Consider the following 18,511-nt stretch of genomic DNA (forward strand, 5'->3'; position numbering starts at 1 on the left):
ACATAATGTAGTCTTCTTGAATACTAAAATATGTAGTAGTACATTTATGTAAAACCTTTTCCACACTGATCTCTCTATCACCTAAAACGAGAAGCGGAATTCTTATTTCAAAACGTAAGCACAATTTCGGGAATCAATTGCAGTGATAATCATAGCTTTCCATCAATACCCGGCACCGAAACTTTCAATGGAGGATATGGTCCGGTGTCACTGCAACAGATGAGTTAACACCACATTTTTCAATCAGATCGAAAGGAAAGACAATGGAAAAACTCAAGTTATGTTTTTCTTTTGTGTCATTGCATGTACATATCTGCAATTGTGGTAGAACTGAAATCACTATGCCAAAGTAGCACAGGACAATGCTTCACTAGCGAAATCAAAGTGGTGCAGCTTACACATAAAGTAGAGATGGGCTGCGAATATGCACATACAAAAAACGACCCATTAAATATGTAATCTTATCTTTTAAATGTGGCAACGAAAAATTTTTCAACACCTTAGATGACCCTAATTGACAAACAGACGTATGAACAGTGGTAGACGTGAGATTTCAAATGTATTTTAAGCCACTTCTCCTCAACTTCTTAGAGCACATTCATATCCCTAGCAGCAATCACAACAATGCACTCACAAGTGAATTTTTAGGCAGGTGTCATGAGTCATGTGTGCAAAAGTAACAACTTCCTAGTCTATGAATCTCTAAGGAGCCGGCCGCTATGGCCGAGCAGTTCTAGGCGCTTCAGTCCAGAACCGCGCGACTGCTATGGTCGCAAGTTCGAATCCTGCATCGGGCATGGATGTGTGTGATGTCCTTAGGTCAGTTAGGTTTAAGGAGTTCTAAGTTCTAGGGAACTGATGACCTCAGATGTTAAGTCCCATACTGCACAGAGCCATTTGAACCATTTTTGAATCTCTAAGAAAATATATCACAAGCACACGGGAGTTCCCTCCAGTTAAGAACTAGGTGGTTTCCTGAGATGATATAATTGAGAATTTCTTGCAACAAATGTTGCAACAGTATTGTATTTTATCAATGTACAGCTGCTAATATTACCCCTCGGGTTCCTGATATTCCTGCACCTCTTACGACACACATTACATCTATAGGGCCTTCAGAAGTGTGCAGCAGCAAATGCTGCTTCTGGTGACAACCTCATTCACAGGTCTTGCTCCAGATCCCTGAGGCTTTGCGAGCGCTCACCAGTGTGCAACAGTGAATGCTTCTTCAGGTGAGTACTTTGGTTGAATGTCTTCTTGCAAATACCACAGATGTAGGAGCGTTCACCAGTGTGCAGATGCGAATGACGTTTCAGTGCCTCACTTTCCACGAATGTCTTGTTGCAAACGCCACAGGCGTAAGGGCGTTCGCCAGTGTGCAACCGAGAATGCTTCTTCAGGTGACTATTTTTCTTGAATGTTTTGTCGCAAACGCCACAGATGTACGGGCGTTCAGCAGTGTGGAAACGCAAATGCTGTTTCAGGTTACTATTTTGCCTGAATGTCTTGTTGCAAATGTCGCAGGTGTATGGGCGTTCACCAGTGTGCAGATTCAAATGCTGCTTAAGTGCCCCGCTTTCCTTGAATGACTTATTGCAAACGCCACATGTGTATGGGCGTTCACCAGTATGCACACGGAAATGCCTATTCAAACTGCCACTCGTTGCGAATGTTTTGTGACACACGCTGCACGACCGCACAAGTTCACGTTTGTCCGCAGGTGCGTGTCTCATCAGTTCCTGCAACAGTGGGAACGTCTTTTTGCGGAACCCATGTCTGTGCTGCAGACTCCTTGTACCAGTTTTATTCCCACAGCATGCTTCCGCCTTGATTGTGCACTGTGTTCTGTTGCCTTTTACTGCAGCCATGGAAATGTTGGTAACCAAACCACTGCTGTCATCATTACTCTTGTCGTCCTCCATGCCTCTGCAGAAAAGCAGAGAAAACTGTCATAATGTATTGCAATATCAGTGCATCTTTGGAAATGAAAAATTATGTTAACAGATGCTAGGTAGCCAAATGTATCAAAAGATCCTCAAAACTAGGTTATAAATTGGGAGCACACTACCTTAATCAAGTTTAGGGCCCATAAGGTTGTAAATTTGTTAGAATGTTTCATAGAAATGAAATGTACCAAAATAACAGGCCGTGGGAGTGCTGCAAAGTCAAACATTAGGAGTAGAAGAACTACCATTATCACTCCAATACTGTACGAAAATACCAGATAGGGACCGTAGAACTCTAATGCATACTACGTGAACTTCTACATCAATTCTGTACTTCGCTAGCCACCTATCGTAAGTGGCAGCTACTAATCTTCAGACATTCCTTTTGTTGTAGCTCACGCACGTTTTGGGACGAATTAAGATTTGTGTCTTACCCACCCTACCATCCACAGGTCACTGGTCACAAAAACTAATGGACGAATATTATAAATGACGCTACACTAGCGATGGAGTGGATAGAAATTTCTACAGAGCAATGGACTATGGAAAGTTAAGTTGCACTAAGAGAAACCTGTGTAAACCTTGCAGATGCCTAGAAAAAAGATATTTATGTCACAGTAGACAGTTAGAAAAAACTAATATATGGTTGAAAATCTGCACAGGTGTTCTTCTTAAAAAGTATTGACAGCTATAATGGCCTTCTGGTCCTAATTATCACTTTCAAATACTGATGGGTTGATACATTTATTCATACAGTATAGCCCATTAATTCGAATAAAATGTGATTATTAGTTATGTCAAATTGGACCCATTTAATTATAGCCACCAATCTGTTCCAAGGAAATAGGTTACTACTTGATGCTACTACATTTTATGAAATCTGAACTAAACTGAAACACATCTTTACTAGTAACTTCAGGAAGTATCTACCAAATTAATCACTACCAAATACTTAATAAATTTACAATGTAAATTGCAATCAAAGAATGATCATAGTTAAACATAAAGCTGTAATCTCCACTCCACAATGTTGGACATTACAAGTTCTAATCTGTGCTTCGAATATGTGCGATTCAAGTGTGCAAGATAGTCTCTCTAAACATAATATTTTTAAAAAGTACTGGTAACTGGTCCGGTATTTCACTTATTTCTTCATTTCTACAGTATACTAAACACGTTTCAGTCTTTTAATAATTGCCTACTCTTTGAGGCAACTTGTGTTTACATATAGCACTCAAATTGTGCACAATCAGAAGTTCCTGCCAGTACCTACATTCTGTGGAACATACTAATCTCTTTTTCCTTTTCAACAACTGTAGGACACATGACGAATGAGAATGAATTACTCCATTTCTAGTCTGAAAGACGCTTGTTTTCCATGTTACTTGATCCTTGGCTAATACATGAAATGTTGTACAGGAATTCTTGTCCACTGGATAAAGGTCTTGACAACGGAATTAGATATCTCATTGCAAACTTTATTCAATACTTGTTGACCTAGTGCGAATTTCCCTGCTTCAAAATCCTTTTGATTTCAACAAAAAGTTTCTTTTTAATAATTCAGTTTACAGAACAAAGCTTTCCATTACATAAACTGGAACTAGCAGTTCAAACAGTGGTAACATCGTATGTACCCTGTGTCATCCGCTTCAAAGTGCTTTACAAAGTACATATCTACATGCAGAAATGACGTTTCGCTACATTATTTTGATGGCCAAGACAGGCTATACAAAATTGCGGCTGAAAGACTACACACAGGAGCTGTAACTGAGAGCTGAGGCAACCAGACTTGCCTCAGTGAAAGATGCAGCTGTGTCTGCCCAGTATTTAATCATTTACTAAATATTAATGTAGATCTTCTCCTTGTCTTCTGAACATGGGATGCAAGGAAAAACTTGGTGCACATGTCATATTCAGCATCTGTAGAAGGGGTCATGTCTGCTTTAATGTTATAAAAAAGCACTCCGTCTTCAGGCCACGAGTGGCCTACCGGGACCGTCTGACCGCCGTGTCATCCTCAGTGGAGGATGTGGATAGGAGGGGCGTGGGGTCAGCACACCGCTCTCCCAGTCGTTATGATGGTATTCTTGACCGAAGCCACTACTATTCAGTCGAGTAGCTCCACAATTGGCATCACGAGGCTGAGTGCACCCCGAAAAATGGCAACAGTGCATGGTGGCCTAGATGGTCGCTTTAATGTTATGAGAAAATTAACAGTCTTTTGTATGTATGGGTCCATGTCTGCTATGAATTTCTTGTGTGAAGTCTTTTCCTACTAAGTAATCTGTTGTTATATTTTCAAATAACCATGTTATTTCATAATTTAGCAATTAGCTAATTTGGCCCCAATGGGGATAATCAAGATACTTGTGATAAAAAGAACAATGCCAAAAGTTGTAGCTGCTACCAGACAAAACATTAAATTAAGGGGACCACACCCTGCCTATCTAACCCATGTTAATTTAGGCAAGTATTTGACCCATTTCTGAAAAATTATTTGATGCAGGGCCTTAATATTTTTACTGTATGTTACATCTGCTAATAGAGTCAACTGTACTAAAATCTACTTTATCCATTTTATAGTTTTTAAGAAGGACTTTTTTTAAATTTATTAACAAAAATATTAAGTTTATCTGCTGAAAATATTTTTTTGGAACTTCCTAATGGGGGAATATTAATGAATGTAGTACCAGAGGTGGCTTTTTATAGCCAGCTGCAGTGGTCTAGCGGTTCTGGCGCTGCAGTCCGGAACCGCGGGACTGCTACGGTCGCAGGTTCGAATGCTGCCTCGGGCATGGGTGTGTGTGATGTCCTTAGGTTAGTTAGGTTTAAGTAGTTCAAAGTTCTAGGGGACTTATGACCTAAGATGTTGAGTCCCATAGTGCTCAGAGCCATTTGAACCATTTTTTTGGCTTTTTATATTATGCAGAGTCCGTGAAAATTTCATTCATTTATCTACTATACTTTCTGATATAATGGGGCATATGTATTGAAAATTTTAGTTTGTGGGAAACTGACTTTAAAGAAAAAACGTTTGAAATTTGTTAGCTACAGTTAATTAAAACTGTTCTGCTGCATATGATGGCCCTTTTTTGGCCTCTAGCTGGTCTTCCAGCTTCTTTTTCACCTTCCTGGATGTTAGTCTTCTTTTCTTGGCCATATTAGATGCAGACCTGCCTGCATCGGCTATCCTCATTTTATCGCAATGTTGCAGCCCAGTTATCATATTTTCACCAGGATTAATTCCTAGCTTAATCAGTACCTAACACTTTCTAATATTAACACAACTGAATGTAATAACAGCATCATGAACTCCTAGTTTCATTGTATGCATGCCTACAAATTCAGTTTTTGGAAGGCAGTTCCAAATTACGCTGTTGACACATTCATTTGGGTCTTGTGTCTGCCCATGCAAACATTTCCATAGAAGGTCAGGATGAGCCACGTCTCTGAAAATAGGTTTAATTGCTGTAATAATAGCAGCAGGAAGAGAATGCTGGTGAGAATAAGATTCTCCAGTTGCCTGAGCCCTATTGTATATGCAACACGAATTTTCTCCTGATGGACACAATCCGACATGGCTTATCATCGGTAAGGACTTACGGAAGAATATGGGCCAAACATCTCTCTTCATTGGCTCCAGATTTTTTTTTTATTTTTCCTAATTACCTGCCCAAAGTACAACTGCAACTTTTCTATTTCAGTTTTAGTTAACTGACCCTGTCTGTTCAACAATTTTCCATTTTCTAATTTATTTCCTCTCATATCAACAGTTAGTTTTCTCAGCCTTGTTCCCAAACGTTTCTGAACATGGCGTACATATTTTATTTTGCTAATAATGGCATCTCCATGTTTCTTAGAGTTCACCACATTGTTGTATGCCTTACTGTCACCATCGCCCGAATATTTGGTGTAGCGTACACTGCTTGTTTCTACGGAGCAATAAAATATTTGTTATACTCCATGAACTTCCATACCACCACTTGTTCCTCTAAAATTAGCCACACAGTTGTGTTCTTTACGTTAATTGACTTTACAACTTTTGCAATATTTAGACATTATCTCCACATCTAACACTTCACCGCTGTCTACACTCGTGGCAGTCACTACTCCATTAAGAGAAACATGTCCTCTTTTCTGCCAACTTCCATCAACTGCAACTGCAGTATCCGAACATCCATCATCTTCTTACACTGCTTCCCTAGCAGCCAGTTTTATGCTTTCCTCTCTGACCTCACATACAGCTTTCTCTAATATTGCAGTTAGTTTTCCAAATTTATTTGGTTGTTGATGTAAGTTCATCACTGAACAAAAGTGTTCTCCCTGCAGCCAGGCCCTTGCCAATGGATCGTAAGGCATAAACTAATATTGATAAACTAGTATTGATTTCATAAGGGCCACCTGCATCCGGTTTTCAAGAACTCATAAATGAAATCACAGCTGGGCATTTAGTGCAAATTAAAGCCACAGCAATTGCGAGGCCTTTTCTCCCACTGGCACTCTCACAGATTTTCACACTCTGTGACTCACCGCACTGTCTACATCGAACAAACTTAGAAATTACATCTGATAATATTCTCAAATTTTTAATAATGTTACTGCACCCCTTGTCACAGTAAATTCGTTGTAACTCTCTTGAAATGGTGAGAGCTTCTTTGATGGTGCACTTGTTGAAGAATTACAATTAGAAATATCGTTTTCAGGTGACATAACCTCTTGTACAGATAGCTTTCTAAACTTGTTTCCTCTAAATTGTCATTTCTTGAAAATGCCTTTACGTTTTGTCATCTTCAATAAACACAACAAAGCACACGTAAACAAGCACTGCAAATGTAAGTATAACAACTACTCGCAATCACACTTGAACAAAATTAACCGCGTGTTTGAAAGTGTCTTGTTTACAAACAGCAGCAACAAAAGAATACTGACTGTTGCATTCCAAGGATAGCCAACACACTCAGGAGTAAAAACCAAAATCCCTAACGTGCAGTGTAAGGGATTTAAGATCTAAAATATATGCAGAAAAGTGGGTGACAGAAAAGTGGGTGTGGCACATGAAAACGCGTGGTAAGGAAATGCTCTTTAAATGCTCAAAAAAAATTTTTTTCAGCAAAATCCTTTTCAGAGTACTTAAATAAACCTTAATCTATCGAAATATGGTGAAAACCGAAAATCGATCTTTATCAACCTGAACCATGGTGTGGTCCCCTTAAAACATAAACATAAATATAACAAAAGTTTACGCAACTCTCTTACATCACAGTGATAATTGTAATATACATAGCATGAAATCTTCGACACAGCTACGTTGTGGAAGCAACGAGGAATGGTGCCCCCGATACGGCTTTTGCAAAACCACAGTAGTTACAGTCACAACCTGCATGTACTTCACTATTTAACGTAATTCACACTAAAAACGTAAAATACAATCATATGATATTATCTTCGAATGGCATAACAACTTACTATCTGGGACGTGAAACCCACTGTAGGTAACTGCATCATCTGCAACCGTCTGAGAATACTATTGATACTGATTGTCAGGAGGGCAGTGTCATTTTGTAAATGGCAAGTGTAACTAGGGATCCTATCATGTAATACTAAATTTCTTCTTTGAAAGCAGCGTGGAACAGATAACTCAGAAGGTTATTTCGAACAGAAACATATTTCATCAGTTGGCGGTCTGACGTGATTGAAATTCGTATCAATGTCCTTGAGGTGGTTGTCGCAGTAATGATTGCCAAAGTACAAAAGCTAACTGGAACAAGTAGATAGATAGATATTTTCAGAAAAATTGGTAAATAGGCAATGCTGTCTCATATCGGAGGAACTCGAAACATTTATGTCTGTGTAGTAGCGTGTAGAGGAACTCTGGCACAAATGTGAATTAATATATGCGTTAATATATGTCTAGTAGAATAATTTATGATGGAAGGGGCTGTCCATGCCGTACAATCTTTTTAAAGACAGTGCTAAAAAACATCGGGAATGAAACTAGGGGTAGTAGGGCGAATCATTCTCAGATGTTCTTTTACATAGAAAGTTCCGTGGGTAGAGGCGGTTTATTTCTCACATTACGGCAGAAATGAATGGTATATCCGCTAGTGTCAAGGCGAGTCGTAGTGCCTTTACGTCACACCTACACCGATGTGATGACAAAAGTCATGAGATAGAAATTTGCATGTATACAGATGACGGTAGTATCGCGTACACTAGGTATAAAAAGGCAGTGCTTTCTCGGAGCTGTCACTTGTACGCGGATGATTCATGTGAAAAACTTTGCGACGTGATTATGGCCGCATAACGGGAACTAACAAACTTTGAACGCGGAATGATAGCTTGAGCTAGACGCATGGGACATTTCATTTCGGAAATCGTAAGAAATTCAATATTCTACCATCCAAAGTGTCAAGAATGAGCAGAGAAAACCACATTAGAGGAATTACGCCTCACCACGGACATAGCAGTGGCCAACGGCCTCCACTGAACGTCCGAGAGCAGCGCCGTTTGCGTAGAGGCGTCAGTGGCACCAGACAACCAACACTGCGTAAAATAACCGCAGAAATCAATGTGGAACGTACGAGGAACGTGTTCGTTCGGCGAATTTGGCGTTATAGCAGACGACCGACGTGAGTGCATTTGCTAACAACACGGCATCGCCCGCATTGCCCCTCCTGTGATCGTGACCATGTCGGTTGGACCCTAGGCGACTGGTCAGAAGAGCCCCTGTTTCAGGTGGTTAGAGGTGATGGTAGGATTCATGTGCTGCGCAGACCCCAGGAAACCATGGACCCAAGTTTTCAACAAGGTACTGTGCAAGCTGGAAGTGGCTCCGTAATGGTGTGGTCTGTGTTGGCATGGAGTGGACTGATTCCTCTGGATGTTCAGCTACTGGGAGACCATTTGCAGCCATTCATGGACGTCATGTTCCCAAACAACGATGGAATTTTTATGGATGACAATGCGCCATGTCACGAGGCGACAGTTGTTCACGTTTGGTTTGTAGAACATTCTCTACAATTCGAGCGAATGATTTGGCCTCGCGGATCGCCCGACTTGAACCCCATCGAATATTTATGGACATAACGTCAGCTGGTGCATAAAATTCTACCCCGACCACACTTTCGCAGTAGAGGTCGCATGGCTCAATATTTCTGCAGGGGACTTCCGCGTCGAGTTGCTGCACTGCACCGGACAGAAGGAGTCCGACACGATATTAGAAGGTACTCGTTGACTTTTGTCACCCAGTATGTATCAATTCATGATAGTAAGGGGCTTCATACAGACAATGAGTCATGATTCTAGCGTGACAGATTTGCATTCCGATCCAGCAGCAGTTCCTAATAGTGACAGCTGTGGCTGACAGGTGTCAGCATCTTATGGGCAATAAAATCAGGAACAGTCAAAGCGGTATATTTTGGGAACAAAACTGTATCTTCTGTGAATATTCGTATTTGTGTGTTAGTGTAAATGAAGCCATTAATACGAAGTAGTATAATAAATAATTATAGGCCTATTTCGCTTACGTCAATCTGTTGTAGAATAATGGAACATGTTTTGTGTTCTCGTATTATCACGTTCTTAGATAATACAAATCTCCTTCATCATAACCAACATGGATTCCGCAAACAGAGATCATGTGAAACTCAGCTCGCCCTATTTGCCCAAGAAATTCACAGTGCCGTAGACACTGGCGAGCAGATTGATGCCGTATTCCTGGACTTCAGGAAGGCATTTGATACGGTTCCGCACTTACGTTTAGTGAAAAAAATACGAGCTTACGGAATATCGGACCAGGTTTGTGATTGGATTCAGGATTTCCTAGAAGAAAGAACACAGCATGTCATTCTTAACGGTTCAAAATCTGCAGATGTAGAGGTAATTTCGGGAGTACCGCAGGGAAGCGTGATAGGACCTTTATTGTTTACAATATACATAAATGACTTAGTTGACAACATCGGTAGCTCCGTGAGGCTATTTGCAGATGACACGGTTGTCTACAAGAAAGTAGCAACATCAGAAGACTCGTACGTACTCCAGGAGGACCTGCATGGTGCGACAGCTGGCAGCTTTCCCTAAACGTAGATAAATGTAATATAATGCGCATACATAGGGGCAGAAATCCATTCCAGTACGATTATGCCATAGGTGGTAAATCATTGGAAGCGGTAACGACCGTAAAATACTTAGGAGTTACTATCCGGAGCGATCTGAAGTGGAATGATCACATAAAACAAATAGTGGGAAAAGCAGGCGCCAGGTTGAGATTCATAGGAAGAATTCTAAGAAAATGTGACTCATCGACGAAAGAAGTAGCTTACAAAACGCTTGTTCGTCCGATTCTTGAGTATTGCTCATCAGTATGGGACCCTTACCAGGTTGGATTAATAGAAGAGATAGACATGATCCAGCGAAAAGCAGCGCGATTCGTCATGGGGACATTTAGTCAGCGCGAGAGCGTTACGGAGATGCTGAACAAGCTCCAGTGGCGGACACTTCAAGAAAGGCGTTACGCAATACGGAGAGGTTTATTATCGAAATTACGAGAGAGCACATTCCGGGAAGAGATGGGCAACATATTACTACCGCCCACATATATCTCGCGTAATGATCACAACGAAAAGATCCGAGAAATTAGAGCAAATACGGAGACTTACAAGCAGTCGTTCTTCCCACGCACAATTCGTGAATGGAACAGGGAAGGGGGGATCAGATAGTGGTACAATAAGTACCCTCCGCCACACACCGTAAGGTGGCTCGCGGAGTATAGATGTAGATGTAGATGTAGATATGTTTATTAACTGAGTATACGTTAGCGTGAGAAATGTATGTAGGCAGCATGAGTGAATCATATGCTGATGGGAAATTTGTAAAGTGCAGTTCGTCATTTTATGGTACTGGCGAAACAAGAAACATTTTATGATAATTCAGTTATTTAAAGAGGGAGATATTTTGATGTTTGTCGATTTTATAAATATGTTTTTTTAATAAATTGCTAGTCTGAGCTATTATGTTGTGATTGGTTCATAATGAAAAAACGCGTGTTAGCGCGGGTTTATACTGACAGATCACGTGGTGTAATGTCTCTCAGACAATTAGAAGACTGGATGTCTGCGCGTATTTGATGAATTAAAGAACTGATTTGTGAAGTCTGAGTTCAGTTCGGTCAACCACTATGACGATGGGATGTGTGAAGTAGGGCCTCTGAATAGATTTTCCGCAATTACGAGTTAAATTTTGACCGTGGAGCGCCGCAAAGAAATCGCCAACGAATGATAAAGACAAACGCCGGAAATCCTGGTTTTTATCTGTGAAGTGTGACTTCTAAATGTACTAAATGTGCCATTTTATACAAGCTTTGTCTAAGAACTGCACATTCGATGAGATAATATTAGAGCGAGCAGTGTTTTGTAAGCTTTCTATTAACTGGTTCGGTTAATTACCAGAAGGTATGAGTGAATGTGATCGCGTGAGAATAATGAAACTGTAACTTTCTGATTATCACGGATTTGATGGTGTTTTGTGTAAAAGAGGTAGCAATATATCGAAATTTTCATTAAAAAACTAATCAACCTTTAATAACTCCACCAAGTTGATACTAAAAATAATTTGATACAGTCTGTAGAGGCGTGTAGTGTGTCTAGTTTCCGCCACAGCTTTCCCTAGCCGAGCAACATTGCCCATTTCATAACATGCGAGACGTGAGGACTGGACTGCAGAAGGAGAAGTTCACCGCTAGTTGAGTGGACGTTCCTGTAGGCAGAACATCGTGATTGCGCCGCTGCAAAGGCTGTTTAAGAAATATTGAAACCGCTAAAATTAAACAATGCCCCAGGGCCTTCTGTAAATTGTATCAGAATCTGTATAAAATTTGTCGTTGATTTCAGATCTATTTAAAAGACAATAACCCATAAATTCCTGATTTGGAAACAAGCACAGGTCTTACCCATTTACAAGAAGGGTAGCAGAAGTGATCCGTAATACAAGTGTCCAATTTTTTTCTGTTTTTTCCTCTATATGTTGTAAAATAGTGCGGATTATCGAACAGAATGATTTTCTTCATATCAACCAGCATGGATTTCTAAACGTGGGTCATGCGAAAATTGCACATGTCATCCTGAAACCTGTTGCTCAAAACAAACCCGTGAGTAAAGAGAGATTAATGCAGTACTTCTGAACTTTAGAGAAACACTTCCTCGGTAAAACGTCAACGTTTATAAACGAAAATACGATCTTATGGGTGTTGGTAGTGCATTATTGATTCCTTATTAAGAATTATGGAGCACGTTACTTTTAAATGGAGAGTCATCAACAGGTGCAGAGGTAACTTCAGGCATAGTATAGAGAAGTGTATTGAGGATTCTTTGGAAGGAAGGAATTATTTTCGATGGAGGCCCAACAACAGATGTGCACTTAACTTCAGCTGTGCTTCAGGAGAGTGTGTTACAACCCTTGCTGTCCATGTCATATAGACTACAGTCAAATGAAAACTGAACACCCACCATAATCCACAGTACATCCAAAAGGTGGTACCACATTCATATTGTCACTGTTGTCATAGGGGAACGGCATAGTGCCACATCCCAGGTCCATGCAGTTGTATTATGACTGTATTTTGTGGACTGGTCTAGTCTGTTCGTCCAAAGAAGATAAGAGATGTGTGATTCGTTTTCTGGTGGCTGAGGGTGTTGGAGTGTGCGAAATTCACATTTGCACGTCCTACTGGACGTATGGTGAACGTTGGCTGTCCCTGGCGTGTGTGCACGAGTGGCAGAGGAGATTCTGGGAAGGGCACACATCACCGCAAGACGTCCCACGCCCCAGACAGGGCCTTCGAGCCATTACCCCTGATATGGTGGTGTGATGGATCGGATTAATGGCCTTATATGGAGAGACCAACGAATCATGGAGGGTGAAATTCATGTTCAGATCGGCGGCCTTAGCCATTGCATTGCGCCATGCATGGCATCATCAAAGACCAATTGCATTTCCGCAAATTTTGCTTGCAGTGGGTGCCATATCATCCCATGGAGGGACATAAGATATACAGAATGGCATCAAGTCTGACGCATCTTCTGCAGTAGTACGAGGAAGGGCATCCGTTTCTGTCTCATATTGTCGCAGATGCGAAACGTGGTACCTCCATTTCGACCCCAAGTGCAACAAACGGCAAAGCAAACAGGGATAACATCCCACATCCCCCGCCAAAGAAATCCAGAGCTGTTCATACAAGTTCCGCTAAGGTCATAATGACCTCCTTTTTGGACAGCAGGGGCCGTGTGCTCATCGATTTCCTCGAATGTGGAACCACAATCAATGCGCAGCACTATGAAGGCACTTTGCAGAAACTGCAACGCACCATAAAATCTAAACGTCCGGGTGTGATGTCGAACGGAATCATCAAGTTGCACGATAATGGCCGCCCCTACAATGCCTATCAGCGAAGCTACTTTGCAGCTGTTTGGTTCGGAAAAACTGCAACATTCTTAGTGCACCCCGTCTTCAGGCCACAAGTGGCCCATCGGGACCATCCGACGGCCGTGTCATACTCAGTTGAGGATGCGGATAGGAGGGGCATGTGGTCAGCACACCACTCTCCCGGTCGTTATGATGGTTTTCTTTGACCGGAGCCGCTACTATTCGGTCAAGTAGCTCCTCAATTGGCATCACAAGGCTGAGTGCACCCCGAAAAATGGCAACAGCGCATGGCGGCTGGATGATCACCCATCCAAGTGCCGGCCACGCCCGACAGCGCTTCTTCCTCGAATGGCTGCTGGTTCAGGTTGCACAATAGAAGAAAAAATGACATTTAAAATTAGTAATAAAGTCACGCCAATGGTGGATTAGTACCTCGTCGAAGTGTTGCCTCTCCCCCCCCCCAAAAAAAAAAAAAAAAAAAAAATGCGTTGCACTACAGCTATCATCCCTGAAAAGCACTAAACTGTGTCTGAATTATTTATTGATTTATTATGTATTATATCTTTTTCATTATGCAAATGTTTGTCAGAATATCATATCCTCCTCAATAACACCGCAACTAAATACGACATGAATACATCATATCTTCCCATATTTGTGTCGTTATTTAAGGAATATATTAAAAACTTTATTTAAATATGATAACACTTTACATTAAGTAACCAATATAATTTAAGAAATGGTCAGTCGCATTTCTTAGTTGACACTCCTGTTTAAAAGAATGCCAAAAGGCACTTCTATCAAGCACTCATAAATAATTGTTTACACAATATTTAACAACATTTTGTTGCCATTAAAGTGAGCGCACTTACGCAAATTTTGGCTTATTTATTTATGAACAAATCTTTATTTATAGTTATTGTAAATGATCCGAGTGTGACCTAATATTTATAACATTTCTTTATTTAAATATTGTTGTAATATATTAGTTTAGTGTAGGAAGTGGTCACATTGAGTCAGACCACGTCTGTAGAACTTAAGAACGTGTTTTTGGTGCAGACGGCCTTCATCCAAGGACGAGCAGGCAGTGGCACAACACTACTGGAGTCACTCTTTCGAGTGGTGCACTCAAGGGTGCGATTCGGGTACTTTCATGCGAGTTCATGAAGAAGGCAGACCTGCCTGTAGTATAGTGCGACATTCGGTATCTGAGTGATAGATTCTGGGTGGTGTATAGTCCGCACAGGATAAGGTAGCGATGCCCAGTGACCAGTTTTCGTCCAAAGCGCTGGGCGAATTCATTCGTTTGTTCAGTAGGGGAGGCCACCAAGTTTTTGCCAACTTTTGGCCGATCGACAATAACAGAATCGAGGCGCACGCCCTGCAACCTTTCTCAAACGAATCTATTCGGTAAAAGAAAATCATTTTTGCGTTACTTATAGCTTTATATGTCAGGTTCATGATGATGTGCCCATATTTCGTTAATGGTCGTAGTTATTGCGATTTTTGCGTGGAAGTAACACACTGCGCGAAATTAGAAAAAGTTTGCAGTGAAAAATGGTGGTTACTATGATTTTGGTTTTGGAGCAAATTACGTAATATGTTGCTGCCTATGAAATTTAGCTAACATATCGAATTTTTCTGTACAGTTGGGTGGAACCAATGTCGAGAAAATTGGTTTGATGTAGCACACTCATTTGCGATCGCGCAGCGCCAGTGATGAATCCAAAATGAAATATCCATAACATTCGTCATATTTCATAAACGGTTTGACGTATCGAAATGAGATTTTGCAAATGATAGCACATAAAGAGGAGAGTATTTTACCATATGATTATTATGCAAAACCTTTATCTACCGTGATAATCCACTAAATACAGACTTTTTCGATGAAAGAATGTAATAATTGTAGGAACTCAAACGGGTCGACTTTGAGCAGGAGAGGCACCACAGGACATTTTAATTTCCTCTGTCCATACTTTTACAAAGAAATTCATAAAAATTTGTCAGCACGACCAAGTAGGATTCAGGATTCACACTCGTAGCAGTGTACATTTTAAAACATAACAAAATAATTTTTTCACATGTGAAATTTCACCATTTTTTCACTTACTACTGACTGCATTGAACTTCCATATTTAGAAAAAAATCTGATTTTGTAGTTAATTATCTCAATTTTCACCACAGTTTTTACATGTAGATTTGGAAAATTGTAGAGTTTCATACACCTGTAAGTATGGTTTGTATACTGTGCAAAATGCATCGAAGAATCTGTCTTATTTATGAAGAAAAGTGTACCTATAGCAATAAATGCAGCCAATAGTAAGTGAGAAAATGATGAAATTTCACATGTTAAAAAATTATTTTGTTATGTTTTTGAACTTCCACTACTATGAGTGTAAATCCTGAATCCTTCCTGGTTATGCTGACAAAGTTTATGAATTTATTTGCAGAAGTATAAACAGTGGAAATTAAAATGTCTTTTGGTGCCTCTCCTGCTCCAAGTCGGCCTGTTTGATGCCCCACGATCGTTAATAAACAAATGTTCCAGAATTCTCTCGCATTTGCATGTGCGCAGCAGGTTAGAGAGGTGACACTGTGTAAACTCTACTGTGTTTTACAAAAGCTGCACATCTTAACATGGCAACAATAGAAATGTGTTAGTCTTACTCAAAATTCGCCACTCATGACGTTTCTCTGAATGTTACAAATGGTTAACAAACCAAGCGGATATATATCGCTGCATTTTCAGCGAAATTCTTTTTAGATTCTGATCAAAGCAGTGGTGACAGATCTCCTTGAATGGTGACCATGCAAGTGTGGGCGTGGAGAGGCTCCACTTAATATTAAAAAAAATGTGATCGTAGATTTCAGTTCAGAAAGGCACTGCCTCTCCAGCGCTCGGCATTTCTCCTATATCACCTACGTGTAACCCCCACCACTACCACACTCCCCACATGTGCCCTTACGACTGGCCACGGCATTTTGCACGGACTACACAGCCGCTAGAATACCTTAACTTTTGAAGGGTGTCAGTGCGTTCCATTGCAGAACTTTAACTTTTCCGATTGCTTACAGAACTGAGACTATACAGAGTGAGTTCGCACTCGTTATCTCTCACGTGTTAGCGTGTAAATTGTCATGCTGAAATCGGAACTATTTTGAGCTGGCGAATATTTCGTGCATTGTGATCACGAAATGAACTTATTTTTTCACACATCTTGTATAATTATTTAGCGTGGGGATTTTGCTACCATTCTCATGATGCTATCTCTAAATGGAACTTTATTGGATTTTATGAGGTTATTTTTCTGTCTATATTATAACTGGTTATCATCAGGCCACTTACCATTTGTTTTAGAAATTCTATCATGAATAATCATTATTCAGCAGAATTCTCTGGCGTCATCTACAACAATTTCAAATACTAGTATAGAAACCTTTCATTAATTATTCATTTATTTTTATTTAATGTTTCTCTTTATTTTATAAATTCGCAATTCTATGGAAATGTCGTGTGGCTAGGGCCTCCCATCGCGTAGACTGGTTGCCTGTTGTGAGCCTTTTGAGTTGACGCCACTTCGGTGACTTGCGCGTCGATGGGTATAGATGATGATGATGATGATGATGATACCACAACATCCAGTCCCTGAGTGGAGAAAATCTCCAACCCACCTGGGAATCGAACTCGGGCCCCTTGGCATGACAGTCCTCAATGCATTGACTATCTCACTGCAGAATTGCATCGAGTTAGTGACTGGGCATAAAAGCAGACATGTGCCTCGTCTCTCAGAACCTTCTTTTTAAACAGAGCTGTGTTTTTTTTTTGTTTGTGGTTTTTAGGGCGCAAAACTTCTATGGTCATTAGCGCCCAGCCCGTGACATAGAAAACAGGAAAAAAACGAAATTTAAAATCAGCAGCAATGGGAACAAAATCATAAAATTTGAGTAACTAAAGGCAGAAGGAATGCTTAAAAATCCACTATAGAAAGGGGTTGGTTGTCCCCCAAAAAAAAGCTTCAAATGACTGACGTCATTTCACTGTCACTAATAAACTGTAGAACGCGGTCAGCGGAGCGCGTGTCATCTGCTAAAATCGACGATAGATCAGGCGATAGCTGTAGACGGGAGCGTAACGGATTAAAATAGGGGCATTCAATTAAAAGGTGTCTGACCGTCCACAGCTGAGAGCAGTGGGGACAGAGTGGGGGAGGATCACCGCTTAAAAGATGTCGATGACTAAAAAGACAGTGCCCTATCCGGAGTCGAGCTAAAATTACCTCCTCCCCACGACGCGTTCGGGAGGAAGAGGTCCAAGCGCAAGGAAGGGCTTTCACTTCCCGCAATTTATTGTGGGGAAGTGTTGACCAATGCGCATGCCATAAATGAGCAGCTTGGCGGCATAAAACGCTCCGTAGATCGGTAAACGGAAGAGACTGAATAGCTGGCCGAGGAAGAGAGACTGCAGCCTTGGCCGCTATATCGGCCGCCTCATTTCCACAGATACCAGCGTGTCCCGGGAGCCAGAGGAACGCCACTGAGACGCCCCCCAGGTGGAGCAAGCGCAGACAGTCCTGAATCCGGTGGACCAGAGGGTGCACAGGGTAAAGAGCTTGGAGACTTAGGAGAGAGCTGAGAGAATCTGAGCAGATTACGTACTGTATCCGCTGATGGCGGCGGATGTAGTGGACAGCCTGGAGAACAGCGTAAAGCTCCGCAGTATAAACCGAACACTGGTCGGGAAGCCGAAAGTTATTTGGGGTGTCGCCAACAATATAGGCACTCCCTACACCTAACGATGTTTTCGAGCCATCGGTGTAAATAAATGTGGCATCCGTCATTTGTGCACATAGAGCAGCAAATGCCCGACGGTAAACAATTGTAGGGGTACCATCCTTGGGAAATTGACATAGGTCTCTGAGCAAGTCGATCCGGGGACGGAGCCAAGGCGGTGCTGTACCCCAAGTTGTCAAGAAGGTTTTAGGAAAGCGGAAGGAAAGAGAATGGAGCAGTTGACGGAAGCGGACTCCCGGGGGTAGTAGGGAGGAGGAGCGGCCTGCATACCCGACATCAAAGGAGGCGTCGAAAAAAAGGTCATGCGCTGGATTAGCAGGCATGGAAGACAGATGGCTAGCATAACGACTCAG

General features: G+C 41.3%; 1 protein-coding gene across 4 annotated transcripts in view; it reads right to left on the bottom strand.

Moving 5' to 3' along the window:
- The window catches only part of LOC126425291 (zinc finger protein 501-like), a 438,372-nt gene that overhangs the window by 120,880 nt on the left and 298,981 nt on the right, over positions 1 to 18,511 (bottom strand). Inside the window, exon 9 of one of the 4 annotated variants that reach the window (XM_050088266.1) lies at positions 100 to 1,155. The exons of the other annotated variants lie outside the window; for them this stretch is intronic. The gene's annotated coding sequence lies outside the window, so the exon portion shown is untranslated. Of the gene's footprint in view, positions 1 to 99; positions 1,156 to 18,511 lie in introns of those variants that run through there. 4 annotated transcript variants of the gene reach the window in all.

This window comes from Schistocerca serialis, chromosome 10, assembly GCF_023864345.2.
Source record: "Schistocerca serialis cubense isolate TAMUIC-IGC-003099 chromosome 10, iqSchSeri2.2, whole genome shotgun sequence".
In the NCBI taxonomy this organism is placed as follows: domain Eukaryota; kingdom Metazoa; phylum Arthropoda; class Insecta; order Orthoptera; family Acrididae; genus Schistocerca; species Schistocerca serialis.